Source organism: Anthonomus grandis, chromosome 4 (assembly GCF_022605725.1).
Source record: "Anthonomus grandis grandis chromosome 4, icAntGran1.3, whole genome shotgun sequence".
In the NCBI taxonomy this organism is placed as follows: Eukaryota; Metazoa; Arthropoda; class Insecta; order Coleoptera; family Curculionidae; genus Anthonomus; species Anthonomus grandis.
The window spans coordinates 14,097,710-14,116,920 of NC_065549.1; the positions used below are offsets into that span (position 1 = coordinate 14,097,710).

Here is a 19,211-nt window from a genome sequence, read left to right on the forward strand (position 1 = left end):
TATAATTTTTTTCGTGATCCTTAATAAACAAATCAGAGAAATTTTAAGAAAACTAAGGATTAAAGATATGTTGACAAAATTCACAGTTAAAATGATCGTTCAATAAAATTTATTAAAAAGGGTAAAAAAATTTAAAATTAAAAAATAGATCTTTTCTTTTATTTTTGAATACACGAAAAATACGGTTGAAACAATTTTTCATAAAATACAATTATCTTAAAATGCATTTTTTTTGTCAAAATAACAAGGTCAGCTAAATTCGGTTAAAATATTTGAAATATTTGCGAAGAAACCAAAAAAAAAGGGGGCCAAAAATTCAAAAATTCAAAGATAACATATTTCTAGAGTTTTATTGCAATCATAAAGATATAGAAGGAAATTAATTAATTTTAGTGTTTTATAATGAGTGAAACATGCATGGGTATCTTATATACCATATTTAGATTAGGAAAATCGTGAAGGCTCTAGGCAGTTACGAATTTTGCTCGGTAATTAGTCGACGTATGAAACGCTTTAAATAAAAAATCAATTTAAATAGTATTTGCGTAATTGTTGATATGTAGCATTTTGTTACATACTGACATAATGACATAAAATATTATGACTTGACTATAATTTCACAATATACTGATTCAAAAATGTTATTAATTAAGTATAATAGATAGCACATAAAAATTATTTTTAATAGCAAATTATTAAGGAGAGAATATCAAAAGGCAATTATTAATTTTTTTTTTATAAAATTGACACCTAAAATAGTCATTCAAAAAAATTAATTAAAAATAAATTGAAAAAAATCTTTTTTTCTCTTACATTTTAACACAGTAAACATAAATTTAATAAAATATATTTTATAAACAAATTATTTTTTCAAAATGTAATTTAAATATATGTATTGTTTTCGTATAAAAGATACAAGGTCTATTAAATTTCATCGAATAATTTTGAATATTTAAATAATAAATAATGGCAATGTTCATATAAGATAAAAGGCAAATACTTAATTCAAGATTAAAAAATACCTATTGTAAATAAAATTGTAAAAAACTTAAAAATGTGTAAACAGTATAAATGATATGGTAAAAGTGATAAAACAATTTAAAATTGTGTTATTTGCAGATGACACAGTGATCTATATAATAGGAAATAATATTGATCAAACAATAACTGATATGAATTATGACTTAACCAACATATTCTGCTGGCTTTGTATCAACAACTTATGTTTAAATTCAAGTAAAAGTAAATTTTGCGTTTTTACTAAAAAATCAAAAAATAATCAGATACCTAAATATTGACAATGTGAAAATCAATGGTAAATGGGAAGAGCATTTTTTATTAAAAAGAAATAGGCACAATTTTGGATGCAAATTTAAATTTTCTCCCACATGCAGATAACGCTGTAATAACATTTTACAAAAAAATTGTGTTTATTAATAGAGTTGAGAAAAACTTGTCAATGTAAATGAAACTCTTGCTATACAATCTCATTGGCCTTCCCAAAGTGAAACAGTTTAAAATAACTCAAAATCGATGATCCTCCAAAATGATGCTTCAATGTGTTTGATACAGCCCTGTTATTTTTATGTTTTAAGTGTTCTAGGTATATTGCCTGTGAAACAAAGAAATAAAGAAGTTCGCAAATACAACACTAGAAATAATACAGATTTTATCCTTGATAGATGTAACACTAGTCCGATACTAAATTTTATACTCTACAAAGGGCTCATTGGATTTAATAAGTTGTCAGTTAAAATCAAAATCTGTGATAATATAAGCCAGTTTAGGAGGCTATTTAGAGAAAATTTATCAGTGTGTAAATGTCCTATTTTTTTACATTTTAACATTTTATTCTTAGTTTGAGTTGTGTTATTTTCAATTTTAATCAGTTTTTTGTTTAGTTTTATTCCAGTATTAATTTTAGTTTTACATCTCCAACTCATACTTTGTTTATTTTTTGGTATTTTATTTTAGGCTATTTAGCTCGAAAAATTCATCCATTATCCCAAAGATGCTGGTCAGACACTTTTATAAAAGTTAAATACATTTAATAAAATTACAAAGGTTACATATTTCGCTCGACTAGAGCATCATCAGACCTAAATAATAATTAAAATTATGTAACCCGAAAAAAGGAAAACTCAACAAAAACTTACCATAACATACACAAAACACCTGACATATAAGTAAACAAAAATTATATGTCAGGTGTTTTTTGTATGTTATGGTTTTTGTTGAATTTTCCTTTTTTTGGGATACATAATTTTAATTATAGTTTAGGTCTGATGATGCTTTAGTCGAGAGAAACATGTAACCTTTGTAATTTTATTAAATGTATTTGTGATGTTGTAGATTTCGTGTTGTTACCTATTAGGCTATTTAAGTTATATTTATACTTTTTTTATATGTATATCTTTTTGTGTATATATACTATACTCGTTGTTTAATTTATTTATTTAATATGTTTTTTATAAGCATCAACGAGCCCACACTTTTCATAAAACAGGATTAATTATTACAGTATGTAACTTTTTTAGTAATATAATGTCAAACCTATTTCCTTGTCTTCTTTTCTATTGTAGAAATTTTGTCTCTTTATTGATTTTAATTTTAAGCTTGAAAAATGTTTTCTATGATTTATATGTATATTATATTAGAGCTGATGTGAAATAAATATTATTATTATTATTATAATCTTATAAAACTTTAGATAGATATGGACATTGTAAAATAGTATTAAAATACAATAACAATAAAAGATTAGACCTATTTTGTATTATGTTCTTTTATATAACAGATAACTATATGAAAGTGAGTTTTTTTAATAGTACTGTACTGTAAAATTTTTAGTATTATAAATATAGATATTACGATATCTTACTAATTTATTACAAAATATATTTAAGTAAAGGGTCTTTTTAACTTTAATATAAATTAATTGATATTAAACACAATTGGTTGGACGGTCAATGTATTTAAGACTCTTAATATTAATTTCAGTATTTATGATGGCATACAGTTACATTTTTAAATTGTATTTTAAGTTTTTTTCCTCAAATCTACTTTTTTTGCAAATATTCTAGTAATTTAATCTTTGTAACAAATATATGATAAGATAATATACGTACATTACGGTAATGTAAGTTATTGCCCTGTAAGTTTGCAACTAATCAACTTAAATATTATATACCATATTGTTATACTTTTTTTTTTAAATGACAGAAATGAAATGAAATGGTGAACCGATGAATGCCAAGTTAATCAAAAGAAAAGAAGTACTAAAAATAGTGAAAGGTTTATGGCCTTAAGAGGGTCTCCAAAAGTTGTTTGATGCCCGGAGGAACTTAACCCCTCTTACCTGAAACGCCCAGAGAAGGAATCCTTCACAATGCTGCTAGCTCAAGCCGATGTGGGTTCTAGATTCTTTCTCAACCAAATGAACCAAAATTTCTTAGGTAGTAACTACCCAAGAGTTACCCAAATAAATGTCAAAATCAGTATGGCGCCACCAAGTTTTGGATTTTATATAATCCCAATGGACCCCCAATATTTATCAAAATTTATTTAGGCAAGTTCAAAACGAAACTTGGAAAACAAAATCAAAGTCAAGTTGGTATACACTACTGTTTCCAAATTACCTATGATATTCTAACCTACTCAAGTGAAATACAAAATAACAACAGAAAATAACAATTTATTTAAGTCTTGATTATCACAGAGAATTATGTTATGTTATTTTATTTATCTTTAAGAGGAATAATTATTTAAGTTGGTAATAAGGAACCACAACATTTAAGTTTCTAATTACAAGAAAAACAAAGTTGTCAACAGATAACGTGCCATAAAATTAAATTTTCCAGAATGATGCACTGTCATTCGTGACCATGCTTATAAGAAATATATCTAAAAAAATACACAATCAAAAGTGTGGTTGTCAAAATAAAATAAATTATGTTACACCCATACCTTTTGGGGAATGAAGCTTCAATTCGAATTAAACTAATAATTTACATGGCCCGGTATATCCCGCCACGGACATTAACCTAAGCAAAAAAAAAATAACAACCCTAACTGTTGAAGCTTCCCTAATCAAAATTACCCTTTTATTAGTTTACTCTAATATTTACTAGCTAATCTGAGAAAATTTGACATCTTAGGAGTAGTCTGAAAATAAATAATATAACCCAAGTATATACTCGTAGTACTACGAAGCCGGCTGCGTCTTACCTCACAGGAGTCACTTGTCACATATATATGTACTCTTATCAGTAATATTTAATAATAAAATAGCATCGATTAAATAATGTCAATAAAATTTTAAATAAACTTTTGAGACAAAGTACAGTCGAACCTGGTAGGCCTTTGGATTATCAAAATAATATAAATATATCCAGCCTTTGAATGAGAAAAATAATTACATCCCCTAACCACCACAATTCGGCTTCACCCCGCTCAGATTGTAAAGTCATATGTGTATGTATCTCAACTCAAAAGATAAAAGTTGTGATAATAAAAATAAAATAAGTGAATAAAAAAAAAATGTTATGTTGTGTCACTTAGCTCCACACACAGCAGACTACTTCAGATTCGAGATTCTCCCAGACATCCAATTCCCAGTCAAAGAAAAACTGCAGGCTTCCAAGCTTCACCTCTTCCACTTCACAATACGCCAAGCTCTGTAGTGGTCTAGGTTAGGCGTTAGCTCACAGTTGTTTAAAATCTCCTCTAGACTAGAGCCAGTAGAGTACATAACCCCAAAATAAAAGTACCATGTGGCATGAAGAATTCAGGTCCGTACAAAAAAAATCTGTCCAAAATCCATGTTATGTAGCTCTAGTAGCCAAAAGAAAAAAAAAACAATCCTATACTATCAGTATAAACGATCAATTCAAGAATACCTACTTGTTAATTAAATTGTCCTCTGCCAATGCCAATCAGGACCGCCATTTTGCCGATGTTCGAGGGCACGTGAAAAATTATTAGGTTTTAAATCGCCATAAAGGCCAGTAAATTCAACAAAAAATAAAATTATAGCATTACGCCCAAAAAGTTGATTTACTATCACCACATTTAGTCAATTATATCCCCATTTGGGTAAAATTCTACCTATGATAAACAAAAAAACTTATGATATAAGTTACAAAAACCGTAAATGGTCCAGGATCTCCAATATATGTTCTTTAATTACTTTTTATATAGTGCTTTTTAAAGAATAAACCCAGAAAGTGGTAATTAAAACTATGAGTTATGCAAATGCTGCAGATATGAGATCTCAGAATGTCAGCATTTTTCCCGGAATAATCTGCTTTAAAATCGAGAGGCAAAAGCGCTTCATTTAAAATTATAATGTAATTTTTGAACCTAACGTGTATAGGTACTTAGACGAATTGATGTAATATAATTTCGCATTTCCTAATTTCCAAACGAAAATATTTTCCCGTCTAAAATGGAAATTTTCATCAGAGCAATAATAAAGGCAAGTTGGGGTTAATCCTTGAACTGACGGGATAATTTTCTCATATTGAGCTTTATCGTCAATTTAAATTAAAATAGGGCTTTAGTTAACAAGAATTTAAAGTAGATACATTACGTGCAGGTATCTTTATTTCATAAATAGATTTATCCAAATTGAGGATGATATATTTTGTTGAAAATTAAGTTGAATGTAATTATTAACAGTATAATATATTTTTTTTTCATAACTAAGCATCTAAATTCGAATTTATTGCACAAAGCCATCTCGAACCATAAAAGTCTTAATGTAAAAAGTAATAAAAAATCCATTTTATATCCTAGAGATGTAATAGTGACCTTTCTTGCAACTTTAGCTGAGATAGATTGGTTTTCGATAAAAGCTGGCTTTAATAGAATTTATCGGGATTTCTTCTTTGTGTTATCGGAAATTTATGGCGTGTTAAATTTTGAATTTCAACGGGGCGAGCTTTCTTTGAATTTCTTATAAACGTGCATTTTATTTCTTTTTATAAATCACCTTGATGTGAGGCTTGGAGAAATTAATTTTTATTTTTAATAGCAAGTTTTTATATGGTTTTTAAGTTGAAAAAGAGTTTTGTTGGATTCTTAAACAAGTATGTGCATTGCAAGATTTTAAAAAAAACATATTTTTTCCTTATTAGCATTAACTTAATAAAATGCTTTTTTGTGATTTCTATACTTTAAATTTCATCTAGTAAAAATAAACTAATATTTCTTTGTTAATACGCTGAAATTAAATAAGCCATTTTTTAAATTTAAAAATGCGAAAAAATCAAACAAAACAATTTTGCTCTGGTATAGACTTGCAGATAGTAAACAATTTTGATCCACGGATTTAATAAGTCCTCCAGTCCCAAAACTGGTAAAAAAATATTTTATTGTCGATCTCATAAAATATATTTAATTAACCCTTCGTTAGTAAGGTGGGGTATATCATACCCCAGCTTACCATTCTCGTATTTTTTTTTTCTTTAATTCTTTGATTCTTTTAGAGGTAAGTACAACATATTATATATAAATTATTATTATTATTATTATTATTATATAAGATAATAATAATTACGTATAATATTAATATATTATAAACCTATGATAATAATTATTATTATTACTCTATTGATATTTTTTGTTTACCTTGAACTTCATTTGTACATATTATGTCTGCTCGATGGTCATATGAAAAAGAGCAAGAAAAGTTGTTGAGGCTTTGGGAAATTTCGGATAATTCATCAGAGGTACCCGAAATACTTGATGAGGAGCCCATTGAATCCGGTTCTGAGGACGAGTTTCACGACCACGTCAGCCAGCGTTCTGAGGAGTCTGAGCAAGAAATATTAGAAGATGACATTGTCGAGGAGTTTTCACCTGAAGTAAAGTCAGGGTATTTATGGGGAGTTGACAAAAAAACTAAATGGGTAGATAATCCAGGAAATAAGGCTGTGCGTACACGTCAGGAAAATATTATTATCCATCTTCCGGGACCAAAAGGTGTTGCTAAAGAGGCCAAAACCCCTTTTGATTGTTGGAATATTTTTATAGACGAACTTATTATTGACTCTATGGTTGAATGTACTAATCGGTTAATTCAAACGAAATCTGAAAACTATAATGACAAATCGAGCGTACAACAAACAATAGCTTTAGAAATGAAAGCCCTTATTGGAATACTATATATGTGTGGTCGTTTTACGGCCAGTAGGGTAAATTTAGATGAGCTTTGCGCTAGCGATGGATCCGGTACAGACATGTTTAGAGCAACGATGCCCCTAAAGCGTTTTAGGTTCCTACTAAGCTGCCTGAGGTTCGACAATAAATATTCTCGGGAGGAAAGACTTAAAATTGATAAACTAGCTCCAATTCGAACAATATTTGATCGGTTTGGGGAAAACTCTCAAGCACCTTATGTACCTTTGGAATATTTAACAATAGACAAAAAACTTGAGTCTTTCCGCGGTAGGTGCGGATTTCGACAGTATATACCAAACAAGCCAGCTAAATATGGCCTCAAGGTATTTGCACTTATAGACTCAAAAACATTTTATGTACTAAACTTAGAAGCATAATATGTAGGCCAGCAGCCCGAAGGTCCGTACGCCCTTAGCAACAAAGCGGCTGACATAGTTCTGCGATTGGTAGAACCAATTAGGGGAACAAGGCGAAACATAACGTTTGATAGTTGGTTTACAAGTTATGACTTGGTAATAAAGTTACTAAAAGAATATGAACTTACTTCAGTAGGGACGCTGAGAAAAAATAAAAGAGAAATTTCTGACGAATTACTCACAACAAAGCGAGAAGAAAGAAGTTCCAAATTTGCATTTCAATCAGACGTAACATTGGTCTCTTATATTCTAAAAAAAAAAAAATAGAAATGTTCTCCTTTTATCAACTCTCCATCATGACAACACAATTGATCCCGATTCTAGGGCCCAAAATAAACTAGAAATAAGAATGTTTTACAACATGACAAAAGGAAGAGTAGATACGGTAGATCAATTGTCTGCCACTTATAGTGTATCAAGGAATAGCCGCAGGTGGCCATTAACTCTATTCTTTTCCTTACTAAACTCAGCTGCTATAAACGCTTTTGTAATTTTTAATTGCAATACGAATTAAAATCTAAAACGGCGCTTTTTTCTAAAGGATTTATCTTTGAGTTTAGTAAAACCGTTCCAAATGAGTAGACTGCAAAATCCGCGAATAAGTCTAGCAGTGCGACGTAAGATTTCCGATATACAGGGGGAAACTGTCCCAACAACAGTTGGAGAAGACACAAAAAGGCAAAAATTTTGCAGAAGGTGTTATATATGTCCAAGAAATAAAGATCGCAAATCTTTTTACACTTGTAGGGCCTGTAATAAATTTGTTTGCCTGAGTCATGCAGCGCAAACATGCGACAACTGTAGCTCTAGATAGTACATAAAACATAAAGCAATGTATTAGTTTATATATTTCTTTAGTTATTTATAGTTTATACTTAATCAAAAATTAATTTTTAAGTAAATATTTTCAAAATAACAATATATTTTTAATACCTGGTTGAGTCTTGTTCGAAATTTTTGTAAAAATGTAGGTCTTTTGAAAATAAACGTTTAATTTTTTTTTGGTTGGTTATTTGTCATGTGTTTTATTTTTATTTACTTTCAGACCAATACAAAAACATTATTTATTGATAATATTTCAAAAATATTTAGTTTATATTCGAAACATGTTTGTTTTTTTATTGGGGTATGCTATACCCCAGCTTACCAATCTTGTGACAATTACCAACAGAGGGTTAAGCCATTATTTTAATGATAAAAAATAAAAACAAAGGTATTAAAAGATCATTAAATCAAATTTTAGAAATATATATAAAAAAGAAAAATTGCTAGTTAACAAAGCGCAATACAATATAGAATTTTATTATAATACCAACGAGTATTAAGATATAATTAAAAAGGTACTACCTAACTAAAAATTCAGTTTCAATCTAGATAAGTCAAAAAGTATAAAAACAAAAATAACCTATCTAAAACAAAACGTGTACATTATTACACACAATAGATAAAAGCTATGGTTAACTTTTAGATTTTTTTTATAACGTCAACCTATCCATTTATTATTCTAAATGTAACATGAGCCAAACAATAAGATAAAACGTTTACGCGGAGCTGTTGCTATTACTTCCTCGGTGAATTAAAATTTAATTCCCAATTTCTCCCTGCAACTTCTCGATTGCTTGAAATTTAATCTTACAAACACCGCTCGAAAGAGCAATAAAGGGGATGGTAAAACTATCCCATATTCTGCAAACGGTTCTGGCGTTCGGCTTGATTATAGTTTTATTTAGTTGGAATTTTTATGCGTCTGTATTCTATATATTATAAGTACATGCCTTTCGTTATGCAGGAGTTTTTTAAATTTTATTAAAAAAATTTGAATTATTCAAAGCAAAGTGAGAGTCGTAACCATTAAAGTTATGCCGTATATTTGTAATACTTATATGTCCAGTTAAAAAAAGATGAACACTTAAAGTATCTTTAACCTTTAAGTTCCATGATGAAATTTTATAATTGTTTTCAACATTTTTTTTTAATATATACATCCTATATAATTTATTTTGTATTTTTCTACTTTAATTTTACCAAATACTATAATAAAATTGTTACCAAGAGTATTTCAGTTATGGGTTGTAAGAAAATTTAATATTACTTAAGACCCTTGTCTAAAATCGATGTGCAAATAGTGCAGTTACTTATTATTTAATTTATTAACAGAAAATTGCAACATTAGAAAAAATTAATTTCGAGAAGCCTTTAAACATTTTTCTCGATTTAAAAGGAAAAGAAGGTAGGGCCAATTTTTTTTTTACAAAATTTAAATGACTGTTACGGTATTTTATAAAACCTTGTAATATAAATAAAGTAATGTAAAAAGTCTAATACTTCTTTGACTTAATTCATAGCATGGTATATGGTTCAACCCACCTTTTCTAAATTGAAAAGAAAAAAATATATTTATTATTCCAGGATTAAGTGGAAAAATAGGGATTCCAGGAATATTTTTGCAGTAATAAAAATACAGTTCACATGGGATTTTTTTCAAGAAAAGTAGCTTATAGGCAGTAACAGCCAATTGTGGGTGCCTGGAAAAAATTCATAAAATGATATCCATGTATTTGAGGCCACTTTAATTTTTTTTCCAGGCAGGTAAAGTCGATTTGCTTTTTTCCAGACAGTTAATTCTGGCGTGGCTAAATGTTATTTATACGTTCAAAAATTTTCAATAATAATTTAGAATGTGACATTGGTAAAATGACAGTACAAAAACTAGAATGTCGGATTGACAGTTCCCGATATATAGCCGCGTACCGTGCTTAGTGAAACATCCTGTATATATTCCCTTTATAATATTTGCTCCCTTTGTATTATTTAATAATGATCAGTTATTTTCTGAGTTTTTTTTTGCTTAAATCCTAACCTTAAGGTTGCGATTTTTTTGCGTTGAGACTTTTATTTTGTGCTCTTTTCAATTTATCAAATTGGTTATTCGGCATAATTTCCCAACAAGGGATAAGTTCCTAGATATTATGGAACAATAAACGGATTATGTCATAAATCCTTCGAATTTTCATTTGAAAATTCAATTTTTTTTGTTAGAAAACACCAAAAAACAAACTATTTTTTTTATAAATATTTAATATTACCTAAAAATAGAATAAATATATTTGCATAAATTTAAGCTCATTAAGTTTTACTAATAAAATAACACAATCAAATTTTCAGCATTAAAAGTGTGATATAAAAATGTGTGCATATAAAAATTTTATTAGACCGATAAGTAAAATAAAATTTGATGTACCATCAATATATTCTTATAAAAACAAAAATTCATTTCAACAATTTCTAATATCTAATACATAAGTTAATTATTATTTTTCTATACAAGAAAATTATAATTTTTTAAACAAATTAACCTCCTTTAATTTCATATATTTGATGCAATTGAGCGCAAATTTTAACTGAAATTTGTTATATTTATAGCAAAAGGAAAATGGAAAACATGTTTATTTAAGTTATGCATTTTTTATGTTTAAAAAACGGAAAATTTAGGACTTCCTAAATGTTTCGAATCCATTATTGAATTGTTCATATTTTTTTTAATTTTCTTAAATTTTTTTTATTCAAGAAAAATATAACAAATTTCAAAATGCTATAATAACTAATATTTCAATGAAATATCTAAATTTTAATAATAAACTGACTAAAAAAATGTAATCCAGCAACGGAACTTTTGCCTTATCAACAATAATTTGATACAATATATTTTACGATTAGGTATCGCTTATTGCCCTATCCACATCTGTTGTAAAGTATTAGCCTGGTCAAAGGGAGCCAGGTTCTGGTGGTCCTGAAAGCCTGGGAGGCTCTAATGATTCCTGTGAATTCCTGCGGATTCTTATATGCAGTTATTCTCTGGTGACTCAGGCAAAGCGCCTAGCTATGTCTGCATTTGCTTTGCTTATATTATTGTCATGCAGACTCTTTAATGATGCGATAGCTACATATCTGTCAATGCCAATTATAGGTTCAGAAACTCCCGGCAGTTTCGCGGACCTTAGCCTAGCTTCAAAGTCCGATTTCTCATTACCAGTATTACCCGAGTGGCCATACACTCAGTGGTCAAGCTGAACCCTACAGCCTTTTTTCACTAAATTTTTAGGACCATTATATACTTCCAGAAGAAGTTGGAAGCTAACATTTTTTACCGTAATGGCCGAAATGGGTTTGTTGTCTGCAGATTGAGATGATTTTGTGTCCACAGTTATTTTATTTCTTGTCTTCACTCCTTTTTGCCTGCCATATGAATCACAAAGCCCTTATAGTCTACTGTGAACCTATCAAATATCTTAATATCTGTTTTGAACTTTTTAATATTTTTAAATTTTTTAAAAGGAAATTAGAAGGCGTGAATGTTGCATACGTTGTTTGAATTGTAAATTTAAAAAACGCAAGTGATTCAGAAAAGCACATAGTGCGATAATGTGTATGATTGTGTTCTCTAAATACAATTTGATCCTTTATGGAACTTGGCTTACTGGCCTGAATAACCCTATGAACAAATGTAATAACAAATATAGCAACTTATATCAGTTCGTAACGTTAAGTCAATTAATTTCTTTTATCTTAAGAGATATTGTCATGCGAGTGCACTATTCTATAGCACGCACTTTGTTTTTTTGTAATCGATTGCGGTTATCAAAGGGCCATATATCAAATTACAATACGTATGATGCGACAAACAATAAGGCTTACAAGGTAATGTTCTCATTTTAAAGTTTAAAATTTTTCAATTTGAAGAGAGCAGTTTTAAGTTTGAGTAGCATCTTTTTATAATTTAATTAACTTGTTGTTAAAAAGTCATTTTGGAGTCTTAATTAATCCCAAGATATTTTCAGATTTATATGGTTCAATGTTGATAAGTTTTTTTAGTTCTAAAGAATATAGTCATATAGTAAACAAATCATACACTTGCTTTATATATGATTGTAATTTTTCAACATATTCAGGCAAGTTCTACGCATCTTCATCTACGCGTAACCATGAAAGCCTATAGAAATTTGTTAGACATCAGTAGAACATATTTAAACGAATAGAGGTCTCATACCAGAACCCTGTGGAACTCCAGTAGAAACAGAACAAGAACTTGAAGTAATTTATGGAAAAGTTTGTCAAATGCTTTAAAAAAATCCAATAGCATTACTGCAATAATCCTATCTTCATACCAACTTCGAAAAATGCCGCTTTTCAATTGTATTGAGCTAATGCTGAGATAAAATAAAGCCCGACTATTTTGAATTTATAACTGATTTATTAACAAAAAATTAAAATATTTGTTCTTAAAAAAAATTAAAGTATTTTCTCAAATATTTTGGACCTGACTGATGGCATTGTTATAGGACGTAGATCAGAGTTCTTAATTGGATTTTTAAAACGGTCCTACCAAGCCTCATTTCCAACTGGAAGGAAAATAGTTTTTTATACGGACATTTTATTTAATTTATACTTTTTGATCAATTCCACCAGCATTTGATTTTATTTCTGATAGTGCTTTTACTAGTTAATTTGTGGTTGCCATATTAAATGAGAAATCAAATGAGTAGTTGTAGTTATTTGTAGTATAGAATTCTTACAAATATATGGCATTGTATTAATTAGTTTGACTTAATTTAAGGAAGACTATAGTTTTTTAGATTTATGTTTATTTTGGCTAGCGATCTGAGTAATATTTGATTTTTTTCTTAGGCGAATAGCTGTTAGAGTATTAGTGTACAGCTTTTGAAGCTTTGTATTCAGTATAAGTTCGATCTCTCCTCTTCATCAAAAAATTAATTTCTTCTTTTATTTATTTTTTGTTATTCGTGCGGTTTTAATTGAAGCATGATACTCATAGCAATGCAGGAAAAAAAGGATAAAAAGGTAAATTTTATCACTAATGTCTTGAGTTTGCAAAAATAAAAATCTAGATATAGTTGAAGTCAGTTATGCTCTTTTATATTAGGGAACAAAACCTCGATACTATTGAAAACCCTCTTGCATGCCCAAATCAAGTAGGATTATTATTTTTTTCAGGTATTGTGTATATTTTAATTATTTTATGAAAATTAATTATAAATGAATCTTACATATGGTAAATACATGGTATTTTTGTTTAAAAGTGACTAGTACTTTTTTTTAGGTAATATTTATGAGCATACATTTATCGGGCAAACTTAATAATTTATACACTGATTTTACTATACTTTACAAACAGACACATTTGTAAAATCTTTTTGGCACGTTGCGGAAAAACATGACCATCCCTTAAACCCATAAAAGAGAAAAATGGCAACAGTTTCACTAAGTTGTGCAGTGATTTTACGGAAGCAATAAAATCAGCTGTCTTGTATTTCGCTCTGCATTGAGGAGATATACTAAAAACAGTAAAACTCGAGCAGTAACACTGTTTAATCTGCGTTATTTATTACCACGATTCCTTACTGAAGCAAAAGCGGGGATCTTAATCGGGAAAACCAACTTGTCGGGAAAAAATGGTTACGAATTAATCTTCCGCAGACGAGTAGTAAAAGCGAGAAAGAAACAGTTTTTTTTTGTAATTAGATAAGATATACAATTTAGAAAGAAAACTGGACAACATAATTTTAAAAATTTCTCAATTTATTTTATTTTATCAAGCAGATTTAACCCTTTGGTCCCGAACGGTACACATATGTACCAGGCAAATTTAAAAATTCCTGTTTGTAAATTAAAGCGTTTTATTTGGTATAAATGTGTACCGGTCCGGTGTATCAGGCTTCCGCAGTGTTCCTACAATATGCATTGTGGTAAATTTGTGGTTATGTTGATTTAGTTAGCACGTGTATTTAGTAGCGGCAGTATTGCTGCAATAAAATTAGTTATTTAGAACACTCAAAGTGCTTACTTATGCAGTTTTTATTAAGTTTTATTTATTATTCAATTGCAAGTCCAGTGCTGTTGCAAAGGTAGGTCAAAACTATATTTTATTTTTGTATTTTTGGGTATGTTCGTGTGGTACATATATGTACCAGCAGGTATTTATGATGGTACACATGTATAACAACAGGTCTGTAATTACGTTTATTTGATTTCAGCTTCAATATGGATCGCCGCCGTCCGCTTTCACGAAAAGAGCTGGAAAAGCTTATTGAAGACTCCTCAGATTCGGAACCAGTTTCTGCTGGGTCCAGTGATAATTATGAACCAGATTCGGATGAAGAAGCCTGCGCAACCACCATAGGTAATTGTTGATAGAAATCCAGTTCTTGACTGGGTTATTCCTGACGAAAAATTTGAGCCTGCTAAAATTCTTCCTCCTGAAAGAGAGTGTATGCTGGCTCCAGATATCACCAAGCAGTTGACACCTATGCAAATTTTTCATAAAGTATTTCCTCATTCTCTTTATTTGCACATTGCAAATTGAACGTCTGAAAATCCTAAACCAATTAAAAAAAAGGAATGAGAAAATGACTGACAAAGCAAAAATACAGAAATTATTTGGCTGCATGTTCATTATGTGCTACAATCGCCTTCCAAGCCTGAAAAATTATTGGAGCAAGAAGGAGTCAATGGGAAATAGCACAATTCAAAAAACTTTTTGAAGAGATCGTTACATGATTTTAAGCTTAAAAATTTACTTTGCTTCTCCTCAAAAACCCCCAAATGCTTCAAAAACAAATTATATTGAAGATTTATTATCTTGTTTCAAATACACATTTCCAAAATATCGCCAGGATAGCCAGTATCAAAGTATCGACGAATCTATGACCAAATTCAAGGGTCGATCTTCTTTGAAACAATATATGCCTCTCAAACCAACTAAGAGGGGCATAAAACTATGGCTTCGCTGCGATGCAGATTCCGGCTATACGTATAATGTCAATGTATATTCTGGAAGAGAGGACCCAATTCCCGCTAAAAATCAATCCCTAACTTTAGGAGAGCGAGTCGTAAGAGCTCTTGCGACAATAATTATCAAAAAAAGCAAAACCGGTGAACAACAAAATATTGAATGTCCAGAGCCCATTTCTTTTTACAGAAAAAAAAATGCAAGGGGTTGATCGGGCTGATCAATTTATTGGGCTATATGATCATGATCGAAAATCATCAAAGTGGTGGAAAAAGGTGTTTTAGACATTCCTCAATATGTGTGCAGTAAATTCGTGGATAATGTATAATCAACTGAGACGTAAAAATGAGAGCATTTCTTTTCTTTCCTTCCTTACCACACTTGCAGAAGAACTAGTAGTAGAAGGTATACGATATACAAGCTTACCATTACCGAAACAAGGCGCTCCTTCAAGAAAAAGAAAATTATACGGATCTTCAGCATTGCACTAGATGTTCTGAAGAGAAAAAACAAACAAGAACAAAAACTCTTTGCCAAGAGTGCAATATTCCATTGTGCAAGTTCTGTTTTATTTTATATCATATCAAATAGTTAATTAGGTTCATTTTCTACTTTATAAAGCAGTTTTTGTATTTATTTTTTTAAATAAAAGTTTAAATTTTTTTCTGTTTTTATGAAATTTTCGATCATACCTATTGGTACACATGTGTACCACCATAAATACCTGCTGGTACATATATGAACCACCCCCTCCACCATTTCCTGACTATTGACAAAAATTTATATTAATAAAAACCCATTGTTAGGCATCCTAACAATAATACTTTACAGTATTTATTACCTTAACTAAAATATTTTAATTCAGGGATGAAGGGGTTAACTAAAGTTTGCATAAAAAAAAGGAACACATCCATTTAAGTTATGCCATTTTTGGATTAAATTTTGGATTAAAAACATACATTTTGGGTGATTGAAAGGTTTATTAATGAAACTTAATATCTGAAAATTTAAAAAAATGTGCTTTAATTTTCATTTTTTAGGGAATTCTGAAATTGATTTTTTAGCTAAACTGTAAGTCGTAGATACATCAAAAAGCAAAATTAACTAATCACTTATACAATTTATTTAAAAGCCACGGTGACAAAATTACAGGGTGTCAAACTTATAAGATTTTATTTAAAAAAATTGAAACGACAATAATATTTTAAAACTAAGTTGATCGCAATTTAGTAATTTCAAAAATACTAAAATAGCAAATTATATTGGTGACTTTGGCAAATCTTTTGTTCGCGTTGATTGTACAGCTTCACTCCTAGAAGGTAAATTGTAGAGGATATAATTATCTCAATTTTTTGTTTTATAATTTTCTTTACATGAGGAGGGAAGAGAATACATATTTTTGCTTTTAAGCCTTTCTTATGTTCGAATGTAGATTTTCCGTACCATTGTCTCAAATTCTTCAATCACGATGGTCTTCTTTTCTCTGGACTATGCTTGCCTAGGAATTTTCTCTCTATAGTGTCTTAAGCTATTATCAAAATATTCGTCGTTTGATAGTTTTAGCTACTTCTAAATATTTTGCCATGCGATTGAGTATGTTCTTACTAATTCTCTATATTCAACTGATTTTTAGTAACTACCAGTACATCCACATTTAAAATGATTCTAGACATTTAAGCATTATCTCAATAAGTGTCAATGCTTCCATGCCGTACAAAAGAGCTGGAAAGTCCCAATCTTCATTTGCAATTCAGTTTCCGATTCTTTCTTTGAGCTTTTTATGTATCCTGCCATATATCACTCTCACAAATCTTTAAGACGTGGCTTATAAGACAAATTCTTGGATAGACATTTGGCTACTCTATTATTATTCGGCCTCTAAGATAAAATTAAAAATTCTTGTAAGGGCTGCTATTGCTATACCGCCTAACACAGTTTTCAGCAAAATTTCAGTATTAACAACTGACAAATAAAATGGATTTTTTAAACTCATAGAACTTTATGCTTGCCAGGTTGAGGGTATTATTAAGGAAATTATTGAATAAAACTCTTAGGTAGTAAAAGCTACTTATTAGATCTAACTTTAATTTTTTTTCACTATTCTAATGTTATTGAGTCTGGTATCAATAACTACTGAAATATTTTTATTTCTTACCATAATAATTATTCATAATGATTAAGTCAGAGATCGATAATTCTGTTTAAAAATCTTTTGTTTTTTTTCGAATCTGTTCGCCGAAAAAATTTATTATTATTAAATATGCAAATGATGCAGTTAAGGTAACCGTATGTAAATTGTCTGTCTACCTGCTTAAAGATCCTAAAAGAAAATATTATATACAATACCTAGAATTTTAAAAAAGTTCATTTATTTAAATAATATTTATTCATATTTTTAAAATTGTTTTGAAATAAGATATTGATTCTTTTGAATAAGAAATAAGATATAAAAAAAGGTTTATTACAGTTTCCATTATGATAATTTCACTATTGCTACAAATTTTGAAAGGATAAGGATATGACTGCATCATACAGAACAAGCATTTATAGAAAAGCTCTGGGATTTTAGAATTAATTTTATGTCGGTTTTTAAAAACTATAATAAAACTTTACAAAGGACTAAAAAACAAGGGTTTTCTAAATACTCGCACAATGTCCAGTTTTCCAGATATATAAAATTAAAAAAAAAACTGGATTTTAAAAATTTGAATACGCCTACTATTTGACATAGCTACATAACCTACGTTAAAGATTATTGCATATATCGGGTCATTGCACCAAAAGTTTGTAATTTATAAACGTATTTTAATTAACCCTAACAATACATTATTAATTTAATAAAATTACAAAAATTTAATACTTAAGAATTATTAAGCAATTTTTTACGATATATTTTTTCGCTTTAACAAAGTAATATAAGATGAGCATTTTCAGCAGCTTAAAAGTAATAAAGAAGCATTTTTAGAAATTTTTCCAGTAACAGGTTATATAGTTAAGACAAATAACTGTCTAGTCAAATAATATTGGTAAGTTTTCAGACAGATTGAGGTTATTGAGAAAATATTTAAGGATTTTGTGTGATGTTTGTAAGCATTTAACAATACTCCAATAAATTAAAAGTATTACAGTAAATTTTTATTTAAATATGTAGTTTTTAAGCCTGTATAATTCTTATCAACTTGGTATGAATTTTAAGTACTTAAATGCATACACATTGTGTTATTGGGCCTCTTATATTTTTAATCAATAAATGTTTAGGAAAGAGTATTTCGCTCGCTATTTTTTTTAAATACTGCTATTATTTGCTAATCTTTAAAAAAGAAGAGAAGAGTTATACGGATAGCTACCGTCCAATATCAAAGATCCTATTAAACATATTGCATAGCGTTCACAGCCAGATGATACACTGTTGTTTTGTAATTTACATAAGGCCTTTTACTGCGTAATTCTTATACAAAAACCTAAATACTACAGATAGTATTCGATCAATGCGATTATATATTGAGGGACAGCATTAATAGAGAAGTGAGCAGCTTGGTAATGGGAGGTCAGCAAAGTAAAAAATAATTATTGAGGAAAGTATTAATTACTTCAAGGGTTTGTTTCAGTTCCCATATTTTTTCTAACTTACATAATTGACTTAACGTTGATTTTAATTTAAAATACACTCTGTTAATGATACAACAGTGTAAATACCTACCGATGCATTTGGGCATTTAGTGAGGAGTTCTGCGGCGGCAAATGGGTCAATAAAAAGCTGCCTTGAATTTAACAGACTTTTAAATATCAAAAAGACACCCAGAATG

At 29.1% G+C, this 19,211-nt stretch overlaps 2 protein-coding genes across 5 annotated transcripts in view; both read left to right on the forward strand.

Annotated features, from left to right (window-relative positions):
* LOC126734942 (uncharacterized) overlaps positions 1–19,211 on the forward strand; it is a 93,355-nt gene that overhangs the window by 43,696 nt on the left and 30,448 nt on the right. The window lies entirely within an intron of this gene.
* Positions 1–19,211, forward strand: part of LOC126734938 (uncharacterized) — a 94,555-nt gene that overhangs the window by 38,816 nt on the left and 36,528 nt on the right. The gene's annotated exons all lie outside the window — the stretch shown is intronic.